We start from the raw sequence: 26,554 nt of genomic DNA, 5'->3' as shown, positions 1-26,554 counted from the left end.
TGGCACCCATCCTGCTGCCCCCACCTCGTGGGGTACCATCCTCCATGCCAGGTCCTGTGGGGACGTCAAGAGGGACCAGCGGGGACACAGCCCCTGCTGTCTCCGGAAGATGAAAGAGCTGCTCCAAGCTCGGGGACGGCTCCGTGCCTCCAGCTGAAGGCGTGCAGCCGCCCTGCTGCCTCAGCTGCGGCTGGAACGAATGCATGCACATACCTCTGCCCCGGCACGGGTGTTTGCTCTTCTCTTCCGCGGCTGTGATTGATTAAAGGATCAGGGACATCTGAGAATGGAGGCAGCAGCGGCAGCAGCAGAAGCAGCTCCCTTTGGACTTGGAGAGCTTCCTTGCCTGCTGCTTGCTGCTGCCGTTGCCTGTCAGGCAGCTTTTAATCAAGGTTTGCTTATATCTGCAAAGGCCTTTCCCAGAGGGATGAAGGGAGGAAAAGAGGGGGGGAGAGTATATTAACATGCCAGCCACCCTCCCTCTCCCTCTCCTTTGTTTATGGAGAGGGTCAGTGCTTGGAAACGGCTGGTGGGGATGGGGGAAGGCGCTTTGGGGGTGCTGGGGGTGTTGGTGGCGCTGGTGCAGCTCTCAGCACGTCTCGGTATCATGGCGTAGCCATGGGTAGGGAGGGTTATTGGCACCTGGCTGGGATGTGCTCGGTAACGGCAGCAGGACCTGGTGGCCCGGGCTCAGTGGCTTCCTCTGGATGGCCCTGGACACGTGGTGCATCCCCAGGGTGCTGCGGTGGGCAGGGCGGGGAGACAGAGACCAACCTGCCCCCCCAGATCAGGGTCTCAGCCCAGAGGGACCAACACCGTCCGTGCACCGAGACCGGCATCATCCACACACCAAGACCAGCCAGGTGGAGGAGCCTGGGTCCCCTCCATCCCTGCCCCAGCCCCGCAGAAGATCCGTGTCTCCTGTCCTACAGCAGCACCGGGGCTGCAGCCGTGAGCCCCGGGGTGGCCATGTTACGACATCCCATCTCCCTTCCGCAGTGCGGGCTTGGGCAGCGACGCTGGGGCTGCAGAGGGAATGATGCCAGCCCCAAACCTGCCCCACAGCAGCCCAGGGATGGGTTTGCCCCACAACGCCGGGATTTGGCACAGCACAGGTGGGCTGGCAGCAGCCCTGGCAGCACCTGCCACACCGCCATCGCCCGCTGCAGCCACCACCAGGGTCCGTGCACACCCGTGCAAGTGGCATGGGAGGATGGGTGACCCCCAGCCCTGCATCCCCCCACCGAGCAATGTGTCTGCCTCTGCTGCCATTCGCACGCATCACTTAGGCTCTTGTGTTATCTTATTGCTCAGCTAATGACCTGCTAAAAGTATTATGTGAAAAACCGCGCTCTTAGCCAGCCATTAAACTGGTTAGGACCAGCGGGTCATGCTTTATTGCTTTAATAACTGAGTTTATGAAAGGTCGTCTCATAACTGATAACATGCATAATTTTTGTAACTTAATTAATGCTGCTAATATACTGGAGTCTCCATCAGCTGCTGTTGCAACTGATGTGCAGTTTACATCCAAAGCGGGGCTGGGTAGGGTGTCCTGGGCCAGGCTCTGCCCCAATGTCCTTACCAGGTGGCACCTGCAGTGGGAGCGGGGTTCATATCCATGCCAAAAGCCTGCCGTGCCACTTTGCCGCATTGGAGCATCCCATTCGGAAACGCTCTACCTGGGAGGGGGATCGCTGTGAGCAGGCAGAGGGGAACGGGACCAGAGCCCGGCTCCCAACCCAACAACGCCATAGGGATGCGATGTCCTTGCTTCCCCTGGTCCCAGTCCACACAGCAGCCGAATGCAGCCGCGGGACCTGCAGTCAGGGAGAGTTTTGTTTGGGGAAGGACCAAAAGCATGTGCGGGATGGGAGTTGCTCCAGCAATCCCATACATCCCTGCCTGGAGTTAAAACTGAGCAAAGGAGCTTTGCCCCGAGTGGGGATTGGGGGTTGTGCCTCAGGAGGGTTTCCCCCAGGAACCCTGAGACTGACCCTGCTCCTCCCGGCGATGCTGCGGGCGGCCGGGCTCGCACAGGACAGGCTCCCAGGTGCTGCACATCAATCGCAGCCCCACAGAGGTAAATGTCACAGAGCCAGCTGCCTTTCTTCCCAGCGCTGGATTTTTTAAGGACAACCTCCTCGAAAAGAACACGTTTTTCTCATTAAAGGGGGGGGGGGAATAAAGAAGCAAACAACTTCTCCCCACCAGCCCTAGTGCACACCTGGGGGGCTGAGTGTCTGCAGGGGGAGCTGGCAACCAAAGGCATTTCCCAGGCAGCAAAACCAGACCCTTCCCTTGCAAAAAAAAAAACCCAAAAAACCCCCAAACACGTAAATAGGAGCCCAGGTGCGTGCGGTGTGCAAGTCCCTGATATGCTGCCACCAGCAAATCTGGTGAGCTGCGAATCCCCGGCACCGCGCATCCAGCACTGCAAATCTGAGCTGCTCCAGTCGCCTGCTTAGTTTTGCAAATTCCTTCCTGCTGGCTGAGAAAAGCCAATATGTCTGCTGCTCCCGCTCCAGCGCAATAATTGTTCAGCGCTGGTTATCATCCTGCCAGAAAGGCACGAGCTACCGCTGGGGCACTCTGCTTGCTGTAAATGCAGCTAGATGATTTCCTAGCAAATGCAAGTTTTCCAAGGAAGTGGGTGGAATCTGCTTGTCTCTGATTAGACAGCTTGGGTTTTTGTTTTCCTGGTGCTTTAGAGAGAGGGAAAAAAAAAAAAAAAAGGCATAAAATATGTGGCTTTCCATCCCCTCTGCCCTGAAACACAGGCTTGCACACATCCCGGGGATGGTCCCCCTGGGACGCGCAGCTTTGCCCACACTCTGAGCAATGATCCTGTGGAATGAGGCTATGATCTTTCATCAATCATTGCCGAGCGCTTATCCCTCTCGCGCCCACTCCCCGGGCTGTGCCCAGTGAGTGTACAGCCCCACCGTTCAGCTTGCCCTCCTCACCTCCAAAAATCAAAGGGTGTAGCGTTGGTCCCCTCCCCGTGCCTGTGAGGCCAGGACCCTGCCCAGGGCCGGAGGGCACAGGGCAGCCCCTCTGCCACCCTCCCAGCCCAGCACCACAGAAGGATGCTTGGGAGCAGATGCTGGGGAGCCCTTCTGCAAGGAGAGCCTTGCAGGAACCGCTGCTCACGGGCAGGGTGAATCCCGAATCCCAGGGCAGCATCCAGGCTAAGCAGGATGCTGCGAGGGAGGTGGGATCAGGACAAGCCCTGAGGCTGCAGAGAGGCAGGTCTGCCTCTCCGCCCTTGCCAGGGGAGGAAAAATGACTTGAAATTAAGATTTCCTGATGTTTGGGGGCTTGGAGACCTCGACACCCCCTGCGTCCATCTGGCTCATCCCCTCTTGTGGCAGCTCGCTCCTGCGTCCCCGTCTATCGGTGAATACCAATTATGGTTTAGGAGAATGTATATCTGAGATGTGCAAATACAAAAGGCAGGAAATAAAAGTCATCTCTTACTGAAGAGGAGAGGTAACCATGACTACCTGGGACCTCATTTAAAACTGTGCCGGCCGCAGGCTAAAAGGCAACGCTTCCTATTGTTACACACGTTTACGGAAAGCTTTGAAAACCCGTTTCCCCCCCAAAACCAGCTGGGAAGTAAGAATGAAAATGAGAATTGGAGGGGGGGAGGAGGTAGAAGATATTTACTGGTGTTTGCGGGCTGGTTTTGCGTCCTCCCTGCATGAAAACAGCCAGCAAGCTGAAACTTCAAATGAGCAACTCGGAGGGAGACGGAGCGCCGGCGGCTGCGGCATCGTGGCTCTGGCGCCACGTGGCAGCCAGCCGGGAGCCTGCGCGGCCAAGGCAGAGCTGCAACTCGAGCGCTTGGAGGGAGATGCACACCCAGAGGAAAGTGGGTAGCAAGGGAGCCCTTCTCCGGAGGCAGCAAGTGCTGTCAGGATGCGCCGGGGGCCTGGTGGCTCTTGGTACTGGACCCAGCCACCCCGCTGCTGCTCGCCATGCCACAACTGGCACCCAGGCATACTTCGCCTGCTGGCACTGCCCGTGGTCAGTGGGATCTCAGAGGCGCCCTGGGAAGCTGGGTCCTGCCGAGCTCTGACATGCCATGGCTGCTGTTTGCAGGCTGGATCCTGCACCCCGCAGGAGGGATGCTCCGGGCAGGCAGGGCATGACTGGGAAGCACCGGCTGCCCACCAAGCCTCTTCACCTGCCAGGTCCACGCTGCCAGCACAGAGCCGGGAGACGTGGCTCGCTGTCCTCAGCCACCTGTAGACCCAGTCGCTCTGACACACGTGTAACCACGACCTGCCCCATCCACATCGAACACCAGGAAAGCTGTCCTCCAGCCACCAGCCTAGCCGGGCCCTCACACCACTCTTGAGCTCGTGGTTACAAGGCCAGGGACCAGGCCATTAAATTCACTGGTTTTTGGTTAAAGAGCCGTCCCACCTGCCACGCTCTCAGCCACGTGCAGCCAGCGGGAACCACCTCAGTGCGCCTTGAGACCAGACACTGCTTTCGCAGGGAGCCACATTCAGTGTACGGCACCAAAAGGCATCGCCGCAGTTGCAGCCAAATGCGATGCTTGCCTTCGCTCCCTTCATCCCCGGGTGCTTGCCACAAACTCTTGCCGGCAACACTTTCCCCTGCCCACTGCTGGCATGGCCGTGGCCCCCCGCACCCCCTTGCCAGCACCCCAGACCCACACCTAGGACCACACCACAGGGCTGCAGGCAGGAGCCCAAGCCAGGAATTATGGTCTGTACAAAAGACAATGACAGTGAATCTTGTTACTGGCTTTTCAGCAAACGTAATTCCTTTTTATTAGAAAATTAAAGGGTATGAAAAGCTTTCCGAGGCTGAAGAGCTGAAATGTGCTTTCATAAAATATGCGACGTCTGATAAAACGGATTTGCTTGTCTGCCTGCCCTGGCCCCCTCCCCCTCCTGGTTACTATTCCTACCAGCAAGGTGATGCCTTTTGCCAAAACACCAAAACTTGGCTGGCTCTCACCTGCAAAGACCCCTGGGGACCCCCGGCACCCTGGCCATCCGGCCGTGAGGCACCATGCAGCTTGTGCCTGCTTGAGGGTTGGTTTGGGGTTTGGGTTTTTTTAGCTAAATAAAACGCTGAGGGGCAGCTTTTCCACTTCAGGGTTGCAGGTAAAGGCTGATGACGATCCAAACCATCATCCCAAACCCAGCCATGAGGATGCAGCAGGTGCAGGCAGAAGGAGAGGTGAAGCCAGGCAATGGCAGACAGAAAGCGATGGATTCCCCCCAGCCACTGCACAAACAGCAGCTATTAAAAACCTCCCAGGGAGCCCCCTCCTGAGGATGAAGCCACGCCACCCGTGTGCCAGCACCGAGCTGCATGCGAGAGGTGCCAAGGGCCTGCAAGTTGCTGGCATCAGGCATCAGGCAACTAAGGTAATGTGAGGAATCTTGTTTTCTTCCCTTGAATTGTTCCCTCTCTCTGGCTTTTTCATCTTTCCAATGGTCTGAGCCAACCTTCCAGGTCTGCAGGGTTAAAGGTTTCTCATTCTCGCCTGCTTGGGCTGGAGGGGCTGGCACAGGGGACCGGGGCACCATGGAGCGATGCTCACAGGCAGTGCTGCCTCTTCCACCTCCCGTGGGCAGAACGCCCCTCACCAGCCCTCCACAGACAAGGACAATGCCAGGGCCTGGCACAACCCTCTGGGTTTGGTATCTCCATTCCGTTTCCAGGGTCAGTTTTGACTCTGCAAGCCCCTGGGGACAAGCAGCTGGGGATGAGCGGCAGTGGGACACATCTGTCCCCACACAGAGATCACGAAAGCCTGGGATGGTGCACAGGGACCCTGCCATGACCACCGCACTGGCAGGCACGGGGATGGCACCCTCCGACAGATTGCCACCCTTGGCATGGCAGAGACTGGGGAGGTGAAACAACGTCCCCTGGGTGCCATCAGGGAGCTGGTGCCTCAGCTGGGGGAGGACCCGGCAGCCTTGGCCGCTGTCCCCAGGTGACTCCATTCCTGGTGATGTGACACAGGGGCAGGCAGTGAGGGGCTGGCAGCACCGCTGGCATGCACCCGCTGCAGTGTGTGGGACAAGCCACCAGACACGGGGCCACGGAACCAGTGGGGACAGGGACAGGCAGCATCCAGCCATCTCCCTGCCACTGCACCGCTTCCATGGGGAGAAGCAGCCCCGGTGGCAACCTCACTTGTGCCACCGAAGCGTGCATCCCTGCATGCCCCCTCCTTCCCCTGGCGAGCACGTGTGCCACGACCCAGAGACGGCAGCTTCCCCTTGCCACCCCGGCAGCCCCGGCGGCTGTGGCCTCGCCGTGCCGCTGGCAGTGCCGCGCGTGCGACGCCTCGCCGGCTATTACCACAGGAAGAGCTGTAACGCTACAGCAAACCTCCCCGCTCAGCCCTGCTACAAATCAGGGTCAGGCGGCAGTGCTGTTAGACAGAGCCTGCTGCTACGTGCTCCTGCTCCTAATGTCCTCCCCGGCACGCTTAATGGGGACGCGGAGGAGAGACGAGACGGTGGCTCAGCCCCACTGCCCATCCGGGGGCTGCTGCCCTCCGGTTTGGCTCCTCCGTAGCCGTGCCAGCTCCAAGCCATGGCTGGCGGTGCTGAGGGTTAACGCCGGGGAGGCACGGCCGGGGATGTTTTCTCCCCTGGGGCTGCTCTGGCTTTACCTTTAACATCTGCAAATGTGGTTAAAAGTTTGCTGAGCCTATTTTTAGAGCCTCTCACCACATGCGATTTCTTCATCGTGAGACAGGAAACGCTGATGAGGTTGCTCGCCACGGAGCTGCTTTATCCTCCCCGGACGGCCTCCAAACTCCTCCGATCTGTGTGGTGCTGCCATGCCAGCAGCTTCCCGCCCCCCACCTCCCAGTGAGGGGACCGCATCCTGCGGTGGCAGCTATGGCAAGCCTGAGAGATTTTGTCACCACAGGTGACAAACCGTTGGAGGGTGCTGGCCCCGCACCTGCCAGCACAGCGGTCACAGCGAGGTCCCTGTCCACGGTCCCTGGGCAGTGCCGATCTCCATGCAGGACGGATGCGTCCCGCTGCCATTCCATCCCGGGGACTTGCAGAAGCAAAGCTGACCTCAGCAACGGAAACACAAAACCCAGAGGGCCAAGCCAGGCCCTGGTGTTGTGGCCCCTCTCCACCGGCTTGCCCCGTGCCTCAGTTTCCCCAAAGCAACAGCAGTTTCCTTTGCTGACCACCCTGGAGCAGTGCTAAGGGCTTGGTGGCTGCTGCATCTCCTTGACCATGGGATGCGTTGATGCTTTGGCACCGGGCAGAGGGGCTGTCAGCAAACAGACCCTGGCAGGGATGCCCACCACCCACCTTCGCCCCCACCAACCCCAGCACGGGCTGCTCGGCATGTCCCTGCCACCACGTTTCATGCACCACGGCTGTGGAGCCAAAGCAGAGCGCGGCTGCCCCATCGGGCACCAGCCCTTTTGCTGCCTGTCACAGCCCTGTGCCTGAATCCGTGGTGCGGGCTCGACAGCCCGCGAGCGCGGCTGCGGCTGGGCGGCGCGAGTACCTGCTGTTTGAATGTCAACACCTCATTTATACATCTTGATTGGCTCTCATCAGCCATGCTGCGTTACACCTGATTGCTCCGAGCCGACGCGGGGTGCCAGACTGCAGCGCGTAATTTCATTTAATTGGCCCTCCATCCGAAGCAAAACAGAAATAGAGGAATAAAGAAACAATAAAGCATCCTCCCCCTTAAAAAAATTAAAAGCTCTGCATTTTGGGGGTTGGTTTTATTTTGCAGCCATTAGCAGGCCATGCCGCAGGCTGTGGGAATCCCTTCCCGGTGGTGCCGGACCCTGTGCGAGCTGTGAGACGCTTTGCCAACCCATGGGCTCAGCACGCTCGTCCTCCCCTTGTCCCACGATGAGCCCCGTGTTCGTGTCACGCTCGCCTGTGCTCCTTCTCCCGCCCGCTCTCGCAAACCACTGAGGCTGAAATTTCAATTAAGAAAGAGAAATAATTACCCGCCGCTCCACATTTCCTCTAAAATGGTAGCCAATGCCAGCAAGCCGAGTCACCGCCTCCCGCCGCGTCCTGGCGCTTCACCGACGGGCTGGCGTTCAGCTGACATTTCCAGGATAATGCCAGCCCAGCCGCCACTCACCGGTGGCCACTACCGCAGTCATGCCAGGAGGCCAACGCCAAGCAGATGCTTGGAAGAGATGCTTGCTTCCTCGGCAGGAGCGGGGCTGCCACAAGCCCCCACCACCCGGCTTGACCTGGCACTGGGTCCGATCCCTCTGCCCAGCACTGCCCGCATCCAGCCATGCCACGGGCTGGGGTGCCAGTTCCCTACTCTCTGCCTAGCAGAGGTGACCCATGGTAACAATTTGGCTCACCCACTCTGGGCCCCAAGCCGCACACCGCGGGGAACCGCCACGCTGCCACCCCCAACAGCTCCTGTGCGTGGGGACGAGGCACACGGGAGGCCAGGAGTGAAAGGATGGGCAGCACCAGGGTGGGCAGCAGCCTTGGCCGCACCGGCGGCACTGCTGGCATGTGGAGCAGCAGCGGGAAAGGGCAGATGGACCCACCTTTGGGACATGTCCCCAGCTTGGGCACACCGGCAGTGTGGCTGTGTCAGCCTCCCCACAGCACTGCTCCGGGCACACCTCCGACCTGCCCACAGCCCCTGGGAATGGCTCTGCTTGTGTTCACCCTGATGATGTTCCAGAAACCACATTTCTTGCATCGTTTTATTTTAGCACAGCTAGAAATAAAAGAGAAACAAACCCCATTGGGGCTGGAAAGGGCGCAAACCCTGATCAGAGGATGTTGTGGCATCCCACAACTGCCCCTGCAGCTTCACCTCACCAGCCAGCCTGTTCTGGCTCTAGCTCATGTCCTGCTGGGGTGGCACAACTCTGTCACCGATCCCCACCGACCATCCCTGGCCAGTGCAGCCAGAGGTGTGAGATGCAAACCCCAGGAGAAGGCAGAGACAGATGCCCACCTGAGCACAGGAGGCCTTGCCATCCTGAAGATGAGGATGAGGATGAAGGTAAGGAAAGAAGAAGCATGACGCACAGGGCTGGCCATGTGTTTCACGCACCTTGCAGAACTGCCCCAGGCTTGAGCCCCTCCTGCTTCTGCCAAAACCTCCACTGGGCACCAAACCAGCAAGAAGCACCTATCGGCTCACACCGGGCTTGGCTGGGGAGATGCCGTGCAGGTGGTGAGGGCTGAGACAGAGCTCCAGGAGCTGGGGGTGGTGGTGGAATGGGCGCTCCCTGCCCAGCGCCACCGCTGTAATCAGCTTGTGGCACCGTGTGCTACGGGAGCTGTACCTTGAGTGAATAGTAATTACGCTCCTACAGCCCCGGCCGTCCAGGGAGCTCCACAGGTGCAGCAAGGATCCACGCTGCTGCAGAACAAGCTGCTGTGGGCGATGTGGTGCGTTCCCCAAACCGGACCCTTGGCAATCAACAGGGACAGTGTCTTATTTTCTCTGGATGTTTTCCCATTCCTCTTCCCGTAAGCCAGAGGGCCGGGTCGGGGGGGCCACAGCAAAGGCTGTGAGTCCTGTGACTCCAGCGGCAGGAAGATGCGGGAGCCCTGGGCAGCGATCACAAGAACGGCGAAAGCAGCAACCTCAGGTTGCAGATTAGCTTCATTTTATAGGCAGGGAGGCAGAAACCTCCCATGGTTCAACATCTCGTCGGAGACCACACAGGGAGCCTGGGGAAAGCCAGGGAGAGGTCGCAGGTCTTTGTGGGGTGAGAGCATCCTCTCCTCAGGGAGGGAGGCAGCTTGCAGCCAGCGGGACCCCGCGGATCCCCTGACCCATCACCGCACCCCAAACTTCACATGGGGCCACACGCTGCACCCCCTGCCCCTATGACTCCAGACACCCACCCCTGCAATACCGGCAGGGGCTGCAGAAACCAGTTTGGCGAAGAGAGGATCTTTAACCAAGTTTAAATGCACTTCCCTTGACTCGGTTCCCAGTTCAGCGTAGAGGAGACCCAACTTGGCCGGCAGCCACGGTGCTCAGCTATGCACGTCCCTACTGAGAGACACATTCCTCAGCACTGCAGCTAAGTGCAGCACAGCCTTTGAGGCCTTCACCCCTCCTTCAATGATAATTTATGCCCTCTGACCCAACTCCCCCTTTTAAATCAGGCTGATCAATAGAGAAATCAGACAATCCTTTTAAGAAACTATCTCATCTGATCCTTCCAGCTAATGATCTCTGCTCTTCTTACAGCTGTTTGCAGATATGTAGCCCAGGCTGCTGGGGAAACGGGAGGAAGAAAAGCCACTGGGCCAAATTTCTCCTCCCCCAGTACAAGCAGGAGCAGCAGCTTCGCTGCCAATTTGCACAGGAGCAAAATGGGAGACGCAAACCCCTATCTTTCAGAAAACCAGAGTGCAGGCTCCCATCGCCAGGCTAACGGCTCCTCTGGCAATGCCGCACACTGGTGCTTGCTGCTAAGCATCGTGCTGCAGGGAAGCGCTGGCTCCAAAAATCTGCCCCCTTGCCTGAATCATCACCGAATGTGCCCTTCTCCCAGCCCAGGAGCCCTCCGAGGATATTCTCCTTCATCCTCGCTCTTCCCACAAGCTCCAGCCTGCTGGCACGGCTTTGCATCGCCTCCCCTGCAAAGAAAACCCAGCAACACAAAGCAACAGCCCCGAATCCGGTTCCTGGCTGAGCCGCGGTCGCCCACACCCTGCGCCGTGCACAGCCGCGGCACCGCAGCTCCTGGCTCTTCCGTGCACCGAGGGAAAGTGGTGAGCAGTGGGGATCTCCATTGCCTGACCAGCAAACCCTCGCCCCTCGTGGGGACCCTCGCTTTATCACAGCAGCAAAAGCTCATGGGTACAGTCACCTCCTGCCCAGAGGAGCCAAACTGGATTGGTGGAAGAGGGCGTGATACCTGGCACAGCACCTCCGTGGGGAAGAGAATGACATGGCAAATGTCCACGGCGGAGCCTCCAGAAGGGCTTTATTGACAGCAACTGCATTTCTATTTAACTGGCAAAGGAACAGGGTTAACCAGCGAAGAGGGAAGCATCGGAGAACCCTCTAAGTCTTCAAAGTAAATCAGCTCCTGGAACAAACGTGCTCAGTAGCCAAATGTCCCCTTCTCCTTTGTGTGCACCCGGCTTTTGACATTTATTACACTGCCCGAGAACCACCCAGAGGAATGATGCCTCTCTTACATCTAAGGGCCATTTCTCACCCTGGCACACTCAGACAGGGATTTCTCCCCTGCCCAGGCAGGGTCTGGCCCCCAGCACCTGCTCTCCATGGGGACCTCACCCTGCACACCACCCAGAAGGCAGCATGGGACCGTGTCCCAGGGATGCTCAGCACCTTCCCTGCACCCACCGGGAGCTGGACAGCAGGCTGTCAGCCCAGGGCACCTTCAAGGTCCCCCCACTACGTGTCCCCTCCCACCCAGCCCTTGCTCCGAAGCCAGAGAGCAGATGCAAAAGCCAAAGGGTCTGAAGGGCTGCCGCAGCGCAGCACGGTGCAGGTCCTGCCACAGCAGTCACAGTGAATTACAAGGTATTAGAGCCCCGTGCTGCCGTGTCTCTCGCGCAGCAGCAGTCACGGTGAAGGACATGCTATGATAGGACTAGAGTCTCCTCCAGAGAATCCAGTCGCCGGCCTGGTGAAAGGCAGTGGTATGAACAGGCCAACGCTGTCCTATAGATCATATAGCGACAGGCATGGTGAAGGACACGCTATTACAGGACAAGGCGGTGCGGGGGTTTAGTCAGCAACAGCCAAGCTGAAAGACGTGGTGTCTGGGGGGGGGGAACGGCTGTGCCTCGCTGGATCAGTGAGAGTCCGCGCCTTTGCGAGCCAGCAGCCGTGAATGTTTTTAATTATTCTTTCCTACTTTATCGAGCATCTCATTTTCATTTACGTGCTGGCCACCTCCACCTGAGAGCATGGCCAGTGCTGCTCCTTTTCAGCACTGCTCCCATATCACCTCCCAACATGAGCCGGATGGGACCCAGCGGAGCCAGAGGTCCATCCCTGGCACAGGGGACCCACCCAGTGACTGGTCTGCCCTGCAGCTCCTCTGCATGCCCCACACCACACTGAGGACCATAGCAGAGCTGGGCAGAGCCTCCCTGATGCTCAGTGTCTCTCCCCGTCGGAGCACAAGCACCGAGCGCCAATTTTAGTGGCTGCCATAAATGCAGCAGGAGCGGTGTCCCCTGGTGAGGCATTGAGCGGTGACTAAGAGCGGAGATGACAATAAAGCGGAGGAAGCAAGGTCTGACTGCAAAGCAGCAAACCAACCCCCCAAATCCAGCTTGGAGGCACTGACTGACAATGCTTCCACAAACCAGAACGGAGCCCAAGCCCTGCACGGGCACAAGCCCAGCCAGCGATGAGGAGCTGGGCTCTTCTAAGCTCAGGCTGAGCTTGGCCCTGGCGCAGGCTCGGTTTGGGTGGAAATCCCATGAACAGGAGGGGAGAAAGGCTTCCCCACATCAGGATGCTGGGACGGAGTTCAAGCCTCTTAGCAAAGCACACAGGGAGACTTCTGTACAGCCTCTACATATAAATCTTTCCCCTTAAAATGTTCCGGGTGGTAAACGCGGTAGAGATCATGCACGACTTGACATATCAAGGTGTATTTATGGTGCTTTGGCACAAGGGATACAACCAGTTGGGATTTTTGCTCGCCTCTACCACTTGGGCATAGTGCAGCCACAACAAACCCATTTGAATACCTCTTGTTTCAACCAAGGCAGAGATCCAGCCTATTCCCCGCGGAGCAAGCACCAGACCTTGGGCCAAATTAATCTCCAATGGATCTCCATCAACTTCATGGAATTACAACCACAATTTGGCCCACGTGTGACATGTAAATCTGTTCATTTTTCTTCTGAATCGTCCAAATACCGCAGCATTTGTTAGCATAGGAGAGGGATGCATCCTCCGGGAGAGATCTCTTTGGATACCATGCCAGCCCTTCCTTTTTTATTTCCTTTACTGTCTGGGATAAAAGGCAAGCGAGACGGTCTGTAGTACATGTCTGAGATGTTTGGGAAAGAAATAGGAATTTCCTCCTGCCATTCCCAGTCTTTTGATAGGCAGGTGGGATGCGAGCAGGAATAACTCAATCAAGACAGAGCAATTTTTAATTAATTTGTGGATCCCTTCGCCGGCTGATTGCCTTGGAGACAAAAGGGAAGCCTCTCCTTTAACACTTGTGTGTGCCTGGTACTCTGAGCCTCCCCTTTTCACCGGCGCATCTTTGGTCTTGAAAGCTGCACAAAAGGAAGAATTCCTTGATCTTTTGCCTCAGCTTTTGCTAAGACGGAGACACACACGAGGGGGAGCTGGCTTGGGGTTTTGGGGGTTTCTTTTCTATTTTTTGGAGAATATTAGAGCCCAAAGCGCACACAGAGTGGGGTGGGGAAGGAAAAAAAAGAAGGAAAGGGGAAAAGAAAAAACCCTCAAACCTAAGAAAGCAGAGTGTTTTCTGTCGACACCTTCTGCCCAGCCCGCTCCATCCCCAAGGGGAGGGAGTTGAAAGGTTCAAGCTACATCAAGTGGTGAGTAATGCAGCGGGAGGCTCCTGCTCGGGGCCGGGCTCTCGCCCTCAGCGATTGCTTTGCTGCCCCATGCCCGATGCTGTGTGGGGCAGAGCTGAGCTCTCTCCCTCCCCTTCGACCCCCCTCCGACAGCGACAGTGGGGATGCGGGAACTTCCTAGGCAGTGACTGACACTACAATTATCGATTGCCGGCTGCAAAGGCTTGCTCTCGCCTCCCCCCCTCTTCTCACTTGTTTTCTTCTGTGCAGCAGAGTGCCAGCCTTCAGAGACTGCTGCTGTAAAAGGCTCAGATTGACGGGGTGTCAAGATATCAGCTGCCCCTGGCTTTTAATGTTCCCTTGCAGGGGGGAGCGGGAAGAGCCCCTGCACTGGCGAGGGGAGCTCGGCTAGCTCCGAAAGAAAGGGAGGAATGAAAAGCCTTCCTCTCTCCTCCGTCGAGGAGATGCTCTTGAACCACAAGCAGCTTTTTCAGCCTCAGCTTGGCTGTGCGCGTCTCGGAAATCTCAAGATGCTGGGAAGGAGGAGAGGCGGCGTGCCAGCCGGCCCCCGCCAGCGGCTTCATCCTGCCCAAAATCAAGGCACCCAAGAAAAACATCCCCTCCCCACCAGGTCTCCGTGGGGTGGCACACACACATGATCACATGCCCATCAGATTTGGCAGTGGCCATTTCAGAGGCAGGGAGGGCAAGTGGCATCCTGGCTAGATGAGGTCACCCGGCAAAGGCTGCAGAAGGACCAGGACTCTCCCAGTCCAGGCACATCCTCTGCTGCTTGGCACCGATGACATGGGGGACCCAGACCAGAGGGTTTTCCTCGCAAAGACCAGCAAAGCAGGAGCTCCAGGTGCCCCCCTGGGTCCTCCACCCAGGGCTGTGATGCCGCCTTGGGAGGTCACCCTGCCCAATGGCTCTGGGAGTCAGGGTTCCTGGCTCCTCCACAAGCCCCATCCCAGGCTCAGCTGGTCACCCCTGGCAAGTGCCATCCCTGCCACAAAATGGGGACAGCAATCTGCCCGCAGAGGTGTTTGTTTGCAAAGCCTGGCAGCACCTTGGGACTGCAGCTAAGCGTTACACGCTGGAGCCAGAGGCCTGAAATTAAAGCCAGCTCCATGACCGTTGGTGTCAACACCTGGTGATGGGAGGAGAGGGATCGATGATGGAGAGTCTGCCGCTCCTGATGCATCACTGTCAGGGTCAATACACAATTCTTGGGGAGATGAGATGGCTGGGTTAACTGCTTTGCCTCTGCACTAAGCCAATGGGCTGGTGGAGCCCTGTCCTGCTCATGCCCCTGCCCTGGCCAGAGACTCAGCCCTGTAGCCACCAAACGCCCCTGAGAGCATCCCTGGGGCTTGTGGCTCTTGTTTTCATCCACGAAGAGATCAAGTGTCGCCGCAAAAGGTGTCCAGGGCTGGAAGAGGGACACGGGGGCAATAAGAACTTGCACCCCAAGAGCTTTTGGCTGCACCGAACCAGTCCGCTGCCACACACAGCATTGCTGTGGGGACATGGGGCTTGGGGACAACCACCACCTCCCCGTGGTCACAGAGACACTGGCCACCCAAGGGGGCCTGGGAGGGGAAGTGGGGGTGACAAGAGCCTTGTAGGGAGGAGCTCCATCTGCCAGACCCCTGCCCATCCCCATCCCAAAGTACTGAGCAATGGAAAAGGCAGGAGAGGGGGGAACCTCACCTCTCCTGCCCAGCACAGGTCCTGCTGGCTCAGTCACTGCAACCTACTCTACATCCTGGGTGGGCTGAGGATCTATGTGGCTTTGGCACGATGCCTGTCCCCTGCAGGTGACACTGGCTGCAGAGAGCCACCCCAGTCACTGCAACCTACTCTACATCCTGGGTGGGCTGAGGATCTATGTGGCTTCCACATGATGCCTGTCCCCTGTAGGTGACACTGGCTGCAGAGCCACCCCAAACCCCTGTGGGCCAGGAGAGCCATGACAGCAGGGCTGTATTGTGCCCGCTGCACCAAGTGGACCTGTGGCACCCCACGGCACCCCACGGCACCCCAAAGCCACATGGGGTTCCCCGCTACTGCAGTAAGACCAGGCAGGAGGCACAAGCCCGGCTTTGCCCCCACACTGCTGGCCGTTCCCATGTGCCATGCCAGGCAGGATCCATCCCGCGGCCCAGGGGGTCCTGCGAGGACGAGAGCCACCCGCAGCCAGACTGCAGCGTCTCGCCCCGCCAGCTGCCGGGGGGCTTTAGCCACGCATCTCCTCCTTGAGCACGGCACAGCCAGCAGCAGCTGCCCAGCCTACCTGGGGGAGCCCAGCATGGCCCCCCCGGGGCAGACCAGGGGGGTCTTACCTGCTGGCAACCCATGGAACCAGCTTGGGGGGGACACAGCATCTCACCCTGACCCCGGCACAGCCAGATTTGCGCCAGCCCCCCCAAAAAACCCCAAGGAAGCAGAGCACAGCATGAATAACAAAAGCAGCGATCAGTAAAGACTCTCCCAAGAGGCTGCAAGTTCTTCAATTAGAGCTCGCATTATAGGAACGAGAAACTCCATGCTGTCTTCTGTACGGATAACACTTTTTTCCCCCTCTCTTTTAAAGAATAAAGGGAGGGAGGGAGGGAGAGGAAGGCTGCATCTCTAATGCAACAGACAGGTCTGCTGAGATTCACTTTGGCTCTTATTTTGACTTTCATCTAAAAGAGCTGCCCTGGGAATCCATTAAGTCCAATTTAAATCGGCTCTCCGCCCTCACGGCTTCTCCCCGCCTTCGCGCCCCCCCCCCCCCCCCCCCCAGCTCCCTTCTCCCCCCTCCTTGGAAGCAAACAAACACAAAAGCAAGGCCAGGCAGGGCGGGCAGCGAAGGGCAGGCAGCGAAGGGCAGCACCGGCGGTTTCGGAGCCCTTCCCGGGGGACTACAGCCCTCCCCAGGGCAGTTGCTCGATCTTTATTTCCACCCAAATAAACACAATCCGGCCACGTTTCCATACCACCTCAATATCACCCACCTCGGCGGCGCTTTTGGGGGGCCGACAGGATTTCGGGACCTGCTTTCTGCTCCCCGCACATCTCCCCCCTCCATGCACAGGCATATTTTCTCCTGATTTTATTATTTTTGAGTACAATTAGCTCCATTAATGCTGCAGTCGGCAAAGTTGGATGGGATATAATCACATACTTCACTCCAGGTTGTGGGTTGGTTTTTTTTTTCCCCCCAGCGATTTTCTCCACCCCAAGATTGTTCCTCTGCCTTTGGGAATTGCCCCCCCCGCAGCCCCCACAGCCGGGTGAGGGACAGACCCCTCGCCTTTCATCTCACCACACTCATTCAAGCTCCGCTTCTGTCGTATAAGCAGTTTTCCAAGCTCTTACCCCCCCGTAACACAACCCGCTCTGCATTGCATCCTATTCATATGTTTTCAATCATCGCCGTTTCGTTATTTAAAACAAAAGCACACGCCCCCCTGCCACCCCCCCACCCCCCCCACACCCCCCCCACCCCCCGCAGCAGGCTCCAAGCCCCCTTGCTGGGCTCCTTGGTTATTCCCTGGTTTGTTTGTTTATTAATGTCAACGGAGGATTTTGGGGCAAAATTTGCCGTGGGAGAAAGGGAGCAGGAGGTGAAAGTCCCACCAAGGGGCTTTCCAAAGGCGCAGCCAGATGTGCAAACCCCGCGATTCCTTGGGTTATCTGCTAGATCCATTTTTTTCCTGCCCCGCCAGCCACCGAATAAAAGAAAGAAAATCCATCAAGTCAGCGTTCTCACGTGCAGACAACGGCAAGGATAGCCAGGCGCCCGACCGCGGCACCGCCGCAACTTTTTTAAGTATAAAACCACGCACATCGACAACTCCTAAATTAAATAAGCCTCCCTGGAAGATTTCCCTCTGCAGAGGCTTTCGCAGCCCCGTGCCCGTTATTATTTTAACTTTGGAAAAGTAGGAGTCAGGACAAGCAAAATGAATCCATCCCTTACACACACAAATATTCCAAGTCTCAGCTGTATCTTTGTTCAGATACCCATCAATCGGCAAGTCAGGAGGATTTTTGGACCGGTTGCAAATTTCTTTATTACTTCCAGAAAAGCAAAACAACCCCCCCTCCTCCTCTGCCGCTGCTGGAAATAGGACAACACGGACACACACACACACACACGTACGTACACCCCCCCCCCCCCCCAAACTCCGCGATGCCGGTGCCGTCGCATCCATTCAATTGCAGCGGCACACGAGTTGCACAGGAGAAAAATAAATCCAGAAAAAGCTCTGTCCGCCACACTAAACCGCCCCCCCCCTCTCAATTCTGCTGCAGCTTCAATTAAAAAAAAAAAAGACGGAAAAAAAGGAAAAAAAAAAAGCACAAAGATGTAGCTTGCAAACAATACCTGCGATGGTCCTCGCTCTCTCATCCTCTCTCTCCTGCTGGCTCGCTCTCCTCCTCTTCCAGAGCACAGTAGCCAGATTAGATCCTTAGAAAAAAAAAATGTGAGAAATAGCACAATTCTCCCTTTTTTTTTTTTTTTTTTTTTTTTTTCTTCCCTTCTCAGCAGCCCTTCTGAGCTCCTTCACTAACCATTATTCATAGACCACTAGGGGATATAAGGTAATTAGAAACGGCCCTATAGCATCCAGCCTGAAAATGTAATGCCAGCGGTAGGAGTGGTGGAGGGCTCTGGCTGCGGGCGGCTCCGGCAGAAAGTGCTCGGTGGAGCTGGGGACGAGGTGAGAAGTGGGGTGGAGGAGAGGGCGAGCAGCACCCAGTGCTGGTGGCCCTCCCTGCAGAGACCAGGGGTGGCCAGGGATGCCGAGGGGCAGCGGCACTGGTTTGGTTTGGGTTTGGGGATGGCTGGGGTTTTGGGGTTTGTTGGTTGGGGATTTTTTTTGGATTTTTTTTTTGTTTTGGAGTGGGCTCGCCGTGCCCGTGTGAGCCGTGCTGGGGCTACGTGTGTGTGTGTGTGCGGTGTGTGTGTGTGTTTGTGCCAGGAATAGCAATCAGCAGAGGCAGCACACAGAGCGCAAAAATGCCATCATGCAGGGTCAACAGAAAGCTGCAGACATTTTTTTTTCTTTTTTTTTTTTTTTTTTAGGCTTAATCCTCTGGAGCGGGGGAGAGGGAAAAGGAGGAGGCTGCTGCCTTCTTTATAGTTTTGATTTTTTTCCTCTTTCAGCCTCGTAGGATCAGATTAACCCCCCCCTCCCCTCCGCGTGCGCGCACACACACACACACACACACACACACAGAGACACACAGACACAGACACACACACGCCAGCCCCAGAGATCCCAGTGCACCGGAGAGATGCTGGAGTCGACGTGGGGTGGGATGCGGGTCTCACTGCCGTGATGAGCTGGGTGGGATGAGCTAGCTGGGTTCGGTGGGATGAGCTAGGTGGGCTCTGGCGGCAGCGGGGAAGGAAAGCAAGAGGGAGGCAGTGCAGGGAGGTGGAGGCAAATGAACAAATCACACCTGCAGCTTTCTGCGCGCTGTAGCCAGCTGCAGCCCAGGCAGGGACCGGCAGGAAAAATACAGGCGCGCGGGCTCCCAGCACCGTGCATCTGCGGGGATTTAGGTGCCTGACGGTAGCTGGCAGCGATTGCTTTGGGGGGGCGGTTCATTTAGGAGGGGGGGAAAGGAAACAGTAACAAAGAGGAATCCTTCCCCACACACAGCTTTTTCCAAGGGGTAAATAAAATCCAGCGCAGAGAGCTTTGGTGGCCCCAGTGCCCGTGTGGGCTGGCCAGGGTCACTGCCGTGCAACTCTGTGCGTGCTGGCTCCTGCCCGAAGGGTGCAAACGCCCAGCCCTGCCTCCTCACACGGCTCCGCTCTGAGCTTCTCTTTAATTGAACTAAAGCTGTTCACCTTGATAACGCAGCACGGCAGCAAGTTTCCAAGCCATACGCGGGGGGCTGGAGAGCTATTTGATCCACTTCCAAGGCGCTGCCTTTCAATTCAACCCCTTGCTCTTGAAGGATGGATAACCAGGCCCTCTCTTTTCCCTGTTAATTACTTGAGATAGGAGGCATCAAGCTGCAAAACAGACCAAACCTCCTAAGAGGACGCAGCATCTGCCAAAGCAGACCGCTCGCTCTCATCTCCCCTGTCCCCTTTCTCCCCATCCTCATCCCCAGCCCCATTCCAGCCCCAGACTGGCTGTTTATAGCTAATACACCACAGCACGCTCCCAGCCACCTCCAATTTCACATGTGCCTCTTTGCAGGACAGTAAACCGAGCTGGGACCTCGCGGCTCTCTGGGGACTCGGTATTTATCCCCCACAACCACCGACTCCCCCCTGCCCTTCGCATGGAAGAGCTCCTCCACCGTTTGGCACCACGGGCTGCAACTGCTGCCCTAGTAAAGCCAAGGTGGGACATACCCAAAGGACATCGCCCCCAGCTCCTCCTCAGGGACTGAGAAGCCTAAAGGATTTGTTATCTTTATACTACAATCCCACAAATTCAGCAACCTAGTCCATCTGGGCTGTTTCCTGGCTCTGCTGTGTTTGAAATCCCCAGCTCCAGGAGTCCTGTGATTTCACAGGAACCTCAGCCCTGTTCTCCTTAAACTCTGACCTCACTGTGGTGAGCAGAAAGGTTGAAACCACACGCCCCTGAGAGCTCCATATGCAAATGAAACCACCACCAAACGCTTTGTTTATTAAACGCTGTGATTTTTCCAGCAGCTCTATAGTTCTGCCACTGCGATTTACGGGTTCACAAAGGCCGATTTCATGACTTCTCGACAATTCAGAGGTGCCAGCACCCACATCACCTCCATTTGTGTGACATGGCCATGTCTGTCTCAGCCCAACTGCTGGCTGGGTGGGAGACCATCGTCTATCGCAATTAACTCTACTTGTTAATGCCTCCAAGCTCATAGAGGATACTGCTGCGCAGTTGTGTGGATGGGGAAGTTTCCATCCTCTTGATGAAACCTGGCTGCAAAGCATCCCCGTGGATGGCACACAGCCCCCTGCCATGGCTGCAGCCATGCCCCCGTGCCCCTTGCATTCACCGGCTGCCTGCATGGAGCAGATCTCACCCCGAGCTACCGCAAACCCAGCATGACCAGCACCAAAAAGCCTCTTCCCATCTTCCCCACTGTGGGAGCAGGGCTCACTTTGCTGATCAAAGTCGGAGGCTTCCCTGGAAGTAACCCCCCCACCTCCTGCCCCGGGGGGCTAAAAAATAATGACTCGTCATTTCTAAAGCTGCTAAAACAAAGGCACTCCAGCTCCCTCAGTGTCTCGCCACTGTGACCTACAAAGATAAGGCATCCTCCTCAGTGCTGAGAAAAATGAGCTTTTCCCCACCACCTTCCACGCAGCCCCACTGGGTTCCCTGGCACCTCTGTGGGATGCTCTAAGCTGGCTCTTCCTCATTCTTCCTCCTCTTCATCACTCCTCCTGGCTGAACTGCCCCCAGCCCAGCTCCTCATGATCCCAATGGATTGCTCTCATCCCCTGGCCCGGGTGACACCTCACACCCAGCTGCACACCCCACGCTTGCACCTCCTTGCCGGCAGGGAGCAGGCAGCCCTGCCTCAGCTCTCATCAAGCTCCATGCACCAGCTCCGAGCGGATCCGATGGATTTTCATTTCCTAACTTTGCCCTTCGGGCTATTTCTAACGAGCTTCCTTACGCTTAAAAAAAAATAATAAATCCTTCATCTTGCAGCGTGGTGTCGGAGCAGCAACACTTGGGACGATTGTGCCTGCAAGGAGGCTCAAAATTAATTATATCGCAGCCACTTTAGGTAGGGGGGCCATCGCACTGACCTCCTCAGACCAGCTGCTGCCTGGCACCCAGAGAACAGCCAGAAACCCCCTCCCAGAGCAAAAAAGCTTTTTTTGGCCTGGAAAAATGTCTTTGCCTGGTGTGATGTTCAGCCGGTGCAGCATGGCCCTGGGCACAGAGCCACTGACGTCCTCCCATGACCCCATCCCTCACCGCACCCCACACCTCCAGCCCCAAGCCCCCCGTGCAGCCTCTGCCCACAGCGCCGGGTCCATCAACCCTCCTGGACTCATTCCTTTCCACTGGGAGAGAGGAATTGGTCCTGGGTGCCTTCGTTTCCACTAATCAGATGTTTTAATGAGTTTCTCAGTGCCCGGCACATCACCACTTCATGCTACCACCCCCACCGAGCCGGCCCTGCTCCCGTGGCGTACCGAGGCCCCCATCGTCTCGAAGGCTTTCCTTGGTGGGAGAGCAGCGATTATTTCTCTCAAAAGGTCTCTTATAATGGAAACCATCTCTCCATCCCTCCTTGGTCTCCTCCTGCCGTGACCCAGGCTCCGTCGAGAGGAGCTCTGCTCCGAGGCAGCGCCGTGTTTCCATGGAAAGAGTGAATAGCAGAGTCTTCCCAGCGGTTTATTAGAATTCCTTTTACTTCGATGGAGAGTTTTAGAGCAAAGTAAAAAGGCTTTAATGTGGGGCTAATGGAGCCCCTGGGAAGTCCAGGAAGGAAATCTCCCCTGGAGAAGAGGAGGCGTGAGGAGAGGGAGGGCAACTTTCAAGACAAATTCCTGGACAGGTTGAAATTTTTTGCAGAAGCCATCTCAGGCAGCGAGAAATGGAAATGAATGTTTGTTTTATTTTTAACAGATGTTACAAAAGACCTGCCAGTAATTCAGCGAACGATGCAAAACCTAGATCCCACTCACTTTTCCCGGCATGTCTTCCATCCCCTCCCTCTCCTGCTCAGTAAGAATGCTTATTTGCATTTAGCATATCATATTTTTTTAAAAAAATTAAGCAATAAAATAACAATCGTAAGCCACTTCATTTCCTCCCTCCCTAAGGCTTTGGTTTCAGTTTAAATCCTTGGTTGTAGCAGCTATTAATTGTTTTTAATAAATTTTTCTGTCTCTTCACATTTCCCAAGCCCACCTTCTATTCACCCACTTTGGGGGCTCCCCTCTTTCCCGGTCCCCCACCCCACTCTTGCCCTGCAGTTCCCCCAAGGGACACGACGGCTCTTGAATCTGCAAAGTGTTTGGAGCCTGGTGACTGCTGCTCCCTGCCCAGGGGTGACCCGGTGTGAAATACAGCCTGTAGCTTCCTCTGGGGGGGAACATAGAGGGATTTGGCTCGAGTTAGAGATGGGGAGACGGAAAGGGGAAGAGGTACGATGAGGGGGTCCTAAAACCATTCAGCCAGTGGCTGGAACATGAGTAAGAATCCAGCCCTCTGAAAAACAAGGTGCAGAAGCCCACGCACGCACACACGTTGTAGTGCTTGGCCAGCCGGCAGGCAACTTCAAAGTCAATCTATAAATGACCATGATGCCAGAGCGGCGTTGGGGGTGACATACAGCACTTGTGAGTGTCACACATGAAAACCAGACCTGGGAGGCCAGTGACACTGCAGGGCAGAGGTGCTCTGAGTCCCACAGATGCCAGATCTCCTGAAAAACAGCCGTTTGGCAGCTCCTCGTTTAACCCTTGAGGGCAATACACAAACCGCAATGGCTCCCCCTTTTCATGCCTAACCATGGGTACCCACTTTTCTCCTCCCAGCTTTTCAAAGAGCAAGGTCCCACGGAAACCTGGACCGGGCAAATCTGCATGCACAACCATGTGTGCAGGTCATGGCTCCTGCACGCATCCCATGCAGGAATGCCTGGGAGAGGCCATGGCTTTTTCTGCCCAAAGGAAAGTGCTTTTCCAGCTCATGCACAGCCCCGAGTGGGACACACTGCGCAGCCCATCATCCTGTACACCAGCATGCCTTGCACTCGATTCACACTGCATCAATGCCTTCTTTGCAGGATCCTAAACCAGAAAGGAGGAGATGGGCTCCAGAGAGCAGCTACAGGGCAGCGCTGATACAAACAGGGTGTCCCTGCGCCTTTTATAAATCCTAAACTCTGCCTAATCTCCACACAGAAAATGGCATCCGTGTGCATTTCCAGGTGACAGAGGAAAACTGGCTGTTTCACTGAGCTTTCTCCTCTTCCTGTTACAATTCTGCACCTGGTTAGCAACTGTCGGAAAGAGGTTAATCACAGTCCTTAAATCAGGAATCTCGTTGCAGTATGCTCGGGATGCACATCTGTGCTCTCCACATCTCATCCCCAGTGGCATTTCAGAGAAGGCAATATGCCAAAAAAAAACCAACCCCAAATAAGCCAAATCCCCCCCCAAACGAGCTACAAGCATCCCAGTGTGCAGGACCCCACTAACTCCTCAAGCTGGTCCTGCGGCACGTGTGGAACACTTGCTGTGCCCCCAGCCCCGCCACAGCTGCGGTTAAAGGCATCTCGGTTAATGCGGTGTTGGCACAGCCATTATGTCACAGAAGAGGCTTTTTACGGGTTAGGTTTATGCTCGCTGGCCAGCCTTGTGATGGAGGATAGAGGGGAGAAGGTGTCAGCTCAAAATGCCTGGGCAGTAGGGAGCAATCCGTGGGGGCCACGAGCACTCTCGGCCCCAGACCTGGAGCTCAGCCCCACATCAGGTCAGCCCTTGGCAGAGGAGAGGCTGGAGCTCCGGCAACCGCCAACCACCCAGCTTTGCTCCTGGTTTTCAAGCACAGCAAAGCCTGGCTTGGCCTTGCTATTTCTAAAGCTGTCCCAGGGGATCCCCCTGCTCTCCCTGTTTTGGGAAAAAGAAACATTTCAGAGCACTGGAGCCCTTCAGAGAAGGGCCTGGCTGGTGCTTGGCTGGGCCTTGGGCTGCTCGTGCTGCAGAGCCAGCAGCGCTAACCACCGGAGACAGAGCCTGTTAGGCGCGTGCACGCACAGGCACGTGCACAGCCCGGAAAATGGAGAGGAATTGATCCTGGAGGCAAATCTCTTTTGTTCTAACCCCTTTGCTGTAACTGGATCTCCCCAGGTTCTCGGCTCAGGAGCCACAGCGGATCACATCGCTTTCATGCCTTCTCCCGGTGCCAGCTTGTCACATTTCCCTGTCGACGACGTCGGGGAGGGGACGAGCAAGAGGGGAGGCATTGCCCACAGTGCTTGTTTACCTCACTGCCGCGCACGAGGGGTGTACAGTGGTAATGAGCAAAAACCTAGAGGGAGCAGATTGCAGATCTGTGGCATGAGACCACCCCCAACCCACAGGCTGCCCCTTTTTAACGAGGTCCCCCCAGTCTCCTCCCTGCCAGGCTCCCTGCGCCCCGACAGCCTCCCGCCTTTCCCCGCTGTCTCGTTTCGACTGCAGAAATGCTGATTCACAGAGCCCGGCGCAGGAGGCATTTGGGAGGCAGAGAGAGGAGCGACCTGGCTGCTGCTGCCTGCGCAGGCAGTGCTGCCTCTGCACAACACCACCCAAAAGCACCCAACCTCCCCGGGTGCTTTTTACACCCCGGGTGATTAGCAACAACGAAGTCGCTGCAGATTAATCCGCTCTGCGCTCATTCCAGCACCTCTTACCCAGTGACTCCCTCACCTCTCAGCAAGGCGAATCCGTCTCCCCTGGCTCCCCAGGAAAGTTTGCACGCTGATTTTTTCCCCCTTTCTGCACAGGGGGAGACAAGGCAAAAGATTTCATGCCATGTGCCCAGCACCACGCAGCAAAATGCTGGGATAGCTGGGATGGGGACAGCGACGATGGAGCAGTGCAGGAGGTGGGGTAGGTGGCACATGGGTTCCCAGGGGAGTATTTTGCTTTCCAAGTGGTAGACCAAAGCAAACAGCACCCTGACCTACTGCCATGCATGTGTCAGAGTCCTTGTTGGTGGATGCTTTGCTGCAATCCGGGTCCCATCTCCTCCTTCCACGGCAGCCAGCACCTGGCAGTGGAGCCTGCACCCCAGCTGCCCTCCTGGCATCAAAAGCCATGTCAAGGGCGCTGCGCTGTGACAGCAGTCAGCATGAGCTGAACCTGCCCGCCCTGCCTCACCTCCTCATTCCTGCCAGCGCAGTGCATCTGGTGCGATCCCTGCCCACAGCAGGCCTGAAATCGGAGAACAGCAAAACGATGCTTTTTCAGGGCAAGCTGTGCAGACGGTTTTCCCAGCAGCCCGGGGCCAGCAAATGGCTCCAAAAGCAGGGGCCAGCTGTCCAAGCATCTTGCTTCTCTGAAGTCCAGCTCCTTTCCCTCTGGGACATCCACAACACCCTGCAGAAGAGCTCAGGTAAACAGATCCAACCTGTTTTACTCCATCCTGCATGTTCAGTCACATTCAGCGACCCCCTTCACTTCTCCTCCCTAAGGCCATGCTTCATCCCAAAGGCACCTGCGGTGTAGTGAGGGATGACCTCATGCACTGAACAGCACTATGTGACACAGACCTTCCTGTCACCTTCACACTCCACCCCATGCTGTGTTCCTCTGGGCCAGTCAGCACTGCTCGGACCAGGCAGGGTCCAACCCAGAGCAGGTGATGCAGGAGGTAAACCTGGCGAGCCAGGCAGGGAAGCCAATATTGCATCCAACTCTGCAAGCTCATGGGCACCCACCAGATGGGTCTGGGGACACCAGGGCTTCAGCAGGACACCCCTTGCCATCATCCTGCTGCTGCATCTGCAGCCCCAAGGCTCAAAAACCAAACCCACCTTTTACTTTATTACCTACTTTTTTTTTTCAGGGCTGTATCTAAGCTGTGCTGGTCCCCTGATCCCCTCTGCATGGGCAACCACCTGCCCCTAACCGAGTGGGGTGAGCTGGCCTGCTCATCTCGGCTCAGTGAAAAGCCATGGTGTATCTGAATAGATTTCCACCGTGCAACTGTAAAGGCCCCAGTGGGTTTGAATAGGAACCCTGGAGGTATTATCTCAGCAGTGCCTCAAGGCAACCACCTGAATCCTTCTGTGACTGCTGCATAAACCCGAAATGTCTCTAGTGGCTGAGGATTACGGACAGACTTTGCAGGGGAGCCCCCAGTCCACCGCAGCCTCCACCATCAGCTCTCAGATGCCCCAATGTGCACCCAACCCTCAAAAAACAAGGCATGGTGATGCTACGACGACCAAGGCCCAGAGGCCAAGGCAGGAAACCAAGCTAAGTTTTCACATTAATCATATCGAGCTCTATTCTTTTTCATCTATTTCAAGGCAAGTCAAAA

The 26,554-nt window shown here is 56.5% G+C and overlaps 1 protein-coding gene across 4 annotated transcripts in view; it reads right to left on the bottom strand.

The window, feature by feature from the left end:
• Positions 1-26,554, bottom strand: part of RAI1 (retinoic acid induced 1) — a 77,163-nt gene that overhangs the window by 23,397 nt on the left and 27,212 nt on the right. For 2 of the 4 annotated variants that reach the window (XM_056336009.1, XM_056336005.1), the window contains exon 2: positions 17,923-18,006. The exons of 1 other annotated variant lie outside the window; for it this stretch is intronic. The gene's annotated coding sequence lies outside the window, so the exon portion shown is untranslated. Of the gene's footprint in view, positions 1-17,922; positions 18,007-19,398; positions 19,567-26,554 lie in introns of all 4 variants that reach the window. One more of the 4 variants, XM_056336006.1, reaches the window with a different exon arrangement.

Source organism: Falco biarmicus, chromosome 4, assembly GCF_023638135.1.
Source record: "Falco biarmicus isolate bFalBia1 chromosome 4, bFalBia1.pri, whole genome shotgun sequence".
Classification (NCBI taxonomy): Eukaryota; Metazoa; Chordata; class Aves; order Falconiformes; family Falconidae; genus Falco; species Falco biarmicus.
This window is presented reverse-complemented; position numbering and strand designations above follow the sequence as displayed.